General features: G+C 36.6%; 2 pseudogenes; both read left to right on the top strand.

Annotated features, from left to right (window-relative positions):
• Window positions 1–1,968: 1,968 nt before the first annotated feature.
• On the top strand, window positions 1,969–3,983 carry LOC131874316 (DNA-directed RNA polymerase subunit beta-like; annotated as a pseudogene).
• A 1,120-nt stretch (window positions 3,984–5,103) lies between these two features.
• LOC131874548 (light-independent protochlorophyllide reductase subunit N-like) lies at window positions 5,104–6,256 on the top strand (annotated as a pseudogene).
• Window positions 6,257–6,552: the final 296 nt, after the last annotated feature.

The raw sequence follows: 6,552 nt of genomic DNA, 5'->3' as shown, positions 1-6,552 counted from the left end.
AACACAAATCCCAACATATCAGGGGACATATCTATCACCGTTTTACCCTATGCATCTGTGCATTTCCTAGTGTCAGGGTTATAGAATTGGGAACTTATCATTATAAACTCTGAAACCTACACCGACTGTGGGAAGATTGGTAGCCTCTACTAGGCCTTGTCTCTTTATCCTTCTCTGTGGGGCTTCAAACCTTGGTTTGTCCAACTAGGTTTTAATGTCTTCAATTTTGATGTGCCCGATCTTAGTATCAGTAACCCATTTAATTTGATCATCCAACTTTGAAGTGTAAACCTGCCCTTGGTAATGATACTTCATGGTTGTCGGAAGTCGATCAATGTCCTTGCCTATCTTGCTGGAAGATGGGTCCATCTAATTGTTTGAATCTGCAAGAAGGAAACAAGTATCAATACCTTATACAAAACATAAAAAATTCATTTACCTTAGGACTTCGGGGTTCTGAGATGGGTAGTTCTCTTTTTAAATACAATGACCTCAAAACTTCGGGGTTTTGGGGTAGATAGTTCAAGCACATCTTGGGACTCCAGGGCCTCAGAATAGATACAAATATACCAAAAAGGATTTTTTAAGATGAAAGGCTCATAAGAATGGACCTCGAAACTCCGGGGTTCCAGGGTTTGTGGTATTTTTTCTTTAAAGGGGGAATTTGAAACTCTGGGATTCTGGGTTCATCAAATGTAAGACTCAACAATAACCTCGGACCTTCGAGGTTCTGGGGTTCTAGGGTTGGGAAAAGCAACTAACCCAGAACTCCGGGGGTCTAGGGTTTTGAGGTCAGAACTAAGGCATGCGAGGAGAAAAAAAGAAAACACGGAAAACAAAAACAAGAAAAGAAACAAGAAAACCCGCGACAAAAAGAAGATCCAAACTACAAACGACAAGGAGGGTTAGAAAAATCATTGACCTAGTGAGAAAAATTGCCCAAGAATACAAAAAGAGCTCGAAAAGATGGAGGCATGAATTCAAGAGGCAAGAAAGAAAGAGCTCTGGAAGGTTGAATGCACAAATGAGCTTTGAAAAGTTCACTATTCATATTTATACTCCCCCGAACCTCGTCCGTATGAATGCCTTAGACAAGACCTTGGGACTCCGAGGTTCTAGGGTTTTGAGGTTGACATCAAAAACCAAAGAACAAACACCTCACCTAAAGAATCTGAGGTTCCGGGGTGAGGGAGAACAAGAAAGAAAACAAGGATCAACCTCGGGAGTCTGGGGTTCCGAGGTTGATGAATGAAAAAAAGAAAACAAACAATCAACCTCGGGACTTCGAGGGTCCGGGGTTGACAAACAAAACACACGTACCTCGGGACTCTGGGACATTGGAGTTCCAAGATAGACAACATAAAACACACCTCAGGACTCCGAGACTCCAGAGTTCTGAGGTGTGTAACACAAAACACAAGACAATGCACCACTTCGAGACTCCGGGGTTCTGAGATGGGTACACTAACAAGCACAAAGAGACCAACCTGGGGACTCCAAAAGAAACAAAGCAACATAAAGCAAAAACCAAAAGAAACAAAGCAACATAAAGCAACATAAAGCAAAAAGGGTACCCATATTTTCAACACAAGGAAACTATTGGGGGTTAGGTATATAGGGCATAACAACACTCCCTTATCACTGTCACTGTTTCGAGTGAGTTCATCGATTTGAGAGGCTGACACAGTATGGCCCATAGTGAGTTCGATTTTCTAACCTTTCTTGTAAAGTTTTAGCTTAGATATTAGGTGTTTGTGCAAGATTTTGAATTTTTCAAGCTAATTAGGGTTTTTCTGTGTGTTTTCTTTTTTTGCCGTTGTTTTTGCGCATATTATTTTAATTTTAGCACATGCGATAAATTTTATTGCGCATTTGACTTTTATTTTAGCACATTTGATTTTTCCTTTGTCGCATATGATTTTTTGATTAGCACATAGAAGTTGTAGATTAGCGCATATGTGAAACAGTATGGCGCATATAACATGTACTTTAGTGCATATTTTTGGTTTACACCCTTTATCACAATTTTTGGATCAAACTAATCCATTGGCAGAAATAGTTCATAGTCGAAAAGTGAGCTCTTTGGGCCCTGGAGGATTGACAAGTCAAACATCTACTTTTCGTACACGGGATATTCATCCTAGTCATTATGGACATATTTGTCTGATTATGACATCCGAAGGAATAAATGCTGGGATTATTGGATCCTTATCTATTTATGCAACACTTGGTCATTACGGCTCTTTACAAAGTCCATTCTATAGGTTATCTGAGAGATCGAATGAAGAAAAAATGGTTTATCTATTACTGGGAGAAGATGAATACTACCAGATAGCTACAGGAAATTCTTTGGCATTAAATCAAGGGGTTCCAGAGGAACAATTTACTCCAGCTCGATTTCAACAAGAATTTTTATTGTTTGCATGGGACCAAATTCATTTCAAAAGTATTTTTCCTTCCCAATATTTTTCCGTTGGACTTTGCCTGATTCCTTTTATCAAGCATAATGATGCGAATTGTGCTTTAATGAGTTCTAATATGCAGCATCAAGCAGTTCCACTTGTTCAACCTAAGAAGTGTATGGTCGAAACTGGATTGGAGGGTCAAGTAGCTCTAGATTCAGGAAGTGTAGCTATAGCCAAGCAAGGGGGAAAAATAAAGTATATTGATGGTGAAAATATCACCATAACTTCATCTGTTGCTTGAGACAATATAGAAACAGAATCGATTCTATATCAACGTTCTAATAGTGATACTTGTATGCATCAAAAACCTCGAGTTCACCAAGGGGAGTATGTAAAGAGGGGACAAATTATAGCAGACAGTGCAGCTACAACAGGGGGAGAACTTTCTTTGGGAAAAAACATCTTAGTGGCCTATATGCCATGTGAAGGATACAATTTTGAAGATGCAATACTTATTAGTGAGCGTCTGGTATATCAAGACATTTTTACTTCTTTCCAGATTGTAAGATATGAAATTGGAGTTTATTTTACGAACCAGGGCCCTGAAGTAATAACTAGAGAAATACCTCATTTAGATGCTTGCTTACTTCGTCATCTAGACAAAAATGGCCTTGTAATGATAGTATCTTGGATAGAAATAGGTGATGTATTAGTAGGTAAATTGATATTGGAAGCAGAAGAAGACTCACTATTAAATACTCCAGAAGGAAAATTATTACAAGCTTTATTTGATATTAAGGCATGTATTGGAAAAGAAAATTATTTTAGAGTCCCTAAAGGTGTAAAAGGTCGAGTTATCAATGTGAGATTCTTTCAGGAGTTCGAGGAAGATGATTATCTCAGCGATATTGTAGAAAAAGTTCATGTATATATTTTACAAAAACGTAAAATACAAGTAGGTGATAAAGTAGCTGGAAGGCATGGTAATAAAGGTATTATTTCAAAAAATTTGCCCAGGCAAGATATGCCTTATTTACAAAATGGAACACCAATGGACATGGTATTAAATCCATTAGGGGTACCTTCACGAATGAATGTAGGGCAAATCTTTGAATGTTTGCTTGGTTTAGCAGGATAACTAATGAACAAACATTATAGACTAGCACCTTTTGACAAAAGGTACGAGCAAGAAGCTTCTATAAAACTAGTCTTCTCTGAGCTTATAAAGCTAGCGAGCAAACAACTAATCCATGGGTATTTGAACTTGATCATCTTGGGAAACATAGATTAATTGATGGAAGAACAAGAAAGGTATTTGAACAACCTGTTACAATAGGAATAGCTTATATATCAAAATTGTGCCATCAAGTTGATGACAAAATTCATGCATGTTCCAGTGGACCTTATACACTGGTTACACAACAACCTCTCAAAGGAAAATCCCACCGAGGAGGGCAACGAGTAGGAGAAATGGAATTTTGGGCTCATGGTAAGACCTTATATGGTTTTGATGATGGTTTTGATGTACTCTTATATTCAGCAAATGTTCTAGCATTCAATGCTGGCAAAAGCTTATGATTACCCAGTTGGTTGAGTGCTATTAACGATAATAAAAATTCACTGTTCTTAACAATTGGTCCTGGAGACTTTTTGGTTCATCATGCTATTACTCTAGGTTTGCATACAACTACATTGATTTTAGTAAAAGGTGCTTTAGATGCGCGCGATTATAAGCTAATGCCTGATAAGAAAGATTTTGGTTATAGTTTTCCTTGAGATGGTCTGGGACAGGGCGATACTTGCAATATTTCAGCTTGGGATGCTTTCTATTTAGCAATTTTCTGGATGTTGAATACCATTGGATGGGTTACTTTCTATTGGCATTGGAAGCATATTACCTTATGGCAGGGAAATTTAGCTCAATTTAATGAGTCTTCCACTTATTTAATGGGATGGTTAAGAGATTATCTTTGGTTAAATTCTTCACAACTAATTAATGGATACAATCCTTTTGGTATGAATAGTTTATCTGTATGGGCGTGGATGTTCTTATTTGGGCATCTTGTTTGGGCTACTGGATTTATGTTTCTTATTTCTTGGCATGGATATTGGCAAGAACTGATTGAAACTCTTGCATGGGCTCATGAATGCACACCTTTGGCTAATTTAGTTTGATGGAGGGATAAGCCGGTAGCTCTTTCCATTGTTTTTCCATTGTTCAAGCGCGATGAGTTGGATTAGCTCACTTTTCTGTAGGCTATATATTCACCTATGCAACTTTCTTAATTGCCTCTACATCAGGCAAATTCGGTTAATTCTTTTTCATTTTATTCAAATATTTAGATTTTTTATCTAATCTCTATGCATAAAAAGAAAAAGTAATCTGCTTAATACTTCTCCATCTCAAATTTGATCTATATTTTTATATAAACTAGCTGAATCATTATGGCAAGAAAAAGTCTCATTCAAAGAGAGAAAAAGAAACAAAGATTGGAAAGGAAATATAATTTGCTTTGCCAATCTTTGAAAAATGAGATGAGCAAAGTCTCATCACTGGATGATAAATTGGATATTTATAGAAAATTACAATCTCTACCGCGTAATAGTGCACCTACACGTCTTCATCGATGTTGTTTGAAGACTGGAAGACCCAGAGCCAATTATAGAGACTTTGAATTATCCGGATATATAATGATTTATGTCAGTGAAAATTGATGAAACTCTCACTGTTGAATGTGAGACAGGTAATTATCATACTTTTTGTCCAATTAGCTGTGTATCTTGGTTATATCAAAAGATTGAAGATAGTTTCTTTTTAGTTGTGGGTACAAAGACATGCGGTTATTTTCTACAAAATGCACTTGGAGTAATGATTTTTGCAGAACCTCACTATGCAATGGCAGAATTGGAAGAAGGAGATATCTCGGCTCAATTGAATGATTATGAAGGATTAAAAAAAATTTGTATTCGAATAAGAAAAGATAGAGACCCTAGCGTGATCATATGGATAGGTACTTGTACTACAGAGATAATCAAAATAGATTTGGAAGGTATGGCACCCAAGCTAGAATGGGAAATTGGAATCCCAATTCTAGTGGCAAGAGCGAATGGAATCAATTATTCTTTTACTCAAGGAGAAGATACTGTGTTAGCTGCGATGGCACATCGTTGTCCAAAACCAGAATTCTCTGTTCGTGAACGAAAAGAAACTATACAAAAAAAAATTCACTTTTCATTCTAGAAAAAAAAAGGAATTGGTTGAATATGCAAATCACCCCTCCTTAGTTCTTTTTGGATCTTTGCCATCCAATGTGGCTTCTCAACTAAATCTAGAATTAAAATGTCAATCCATAAAGGTGTCAGGTTGGTTACCTGCTAAAAAATACACAGATCTTCCATCATTGGGTGATGGAGTTTATGTTTGTGGTGTTAACCCATTTTTGAGTCGGACAACGACAACTTTGATAAGACGCGAAAAATGTCAATTAATTGAAGCTCCTTTTCCTATCGATCCAGATGGAATGCGTACTTGGATTGAAAAGATTTGTCCTATATTTGGTATTGAACCCCAAGGTTTGGAGGAAAGGGAGGAACGGATATGGGAAAGTTTAAAGGATTATCTTGATTTGATACATGGTAAATCTGTCTTTTTCATGGGAGATAATCTGCTAGAAGTATCTCTAGCAAGATTCTTAATAAGATGTGGAATGATTGTTCATGAAATTGGCATTCCATATATGGATAAACAATATCAAGCTACTAAATTATCACTTTTACAAGATACATGTATGAAAATGCGTGTACCAATACCACGAATTATGGAGAAACCAGATAATTCGAATCAAATATGACGCTTTAGTCGCACATATGATGGATCAAATAGTGCATATGAAATTGCACATTTGATGACTATTTTGGCGCATATGAGACAGTGAGTGTTTTGTGTGATTTAAAAAAATTTTTAACATGTGCAATTTTGATTTTTAGATTTGTTATGAATTTTTGCACCCTGTCAAAGTGTCATTTGGAATCAAATGTGTTGATTTTGGTCGTTAATTAATGTTTATCATTGTGAGTCTATTGTGTCAACTTGATTATTGGCCTGGATCAATTAGGGTCGAAGCCGATATGGTTCAAAGTCGATATG

The sequence above is a fragment of the Cryptomeria japonica genome, chromosome 3, assembly GCF_030272615.1.
Source record: "Cryptomeria japonica chromosome 3, Sugi_1.0, whole genome shotgun sequence".
Taxonomy (NCBI): Eukaryota; Viridiplantae; Streptophyta; class Pinopsida; order Cupressales; family Cupressaceae; genus Cryptomeria; species Cryptomeria japonica.
The sequence above is the reverse complement of the archived record's forward strand: the minus strand, read 5'-3'. Positions and strand labels throughout refer to the sequence as shown.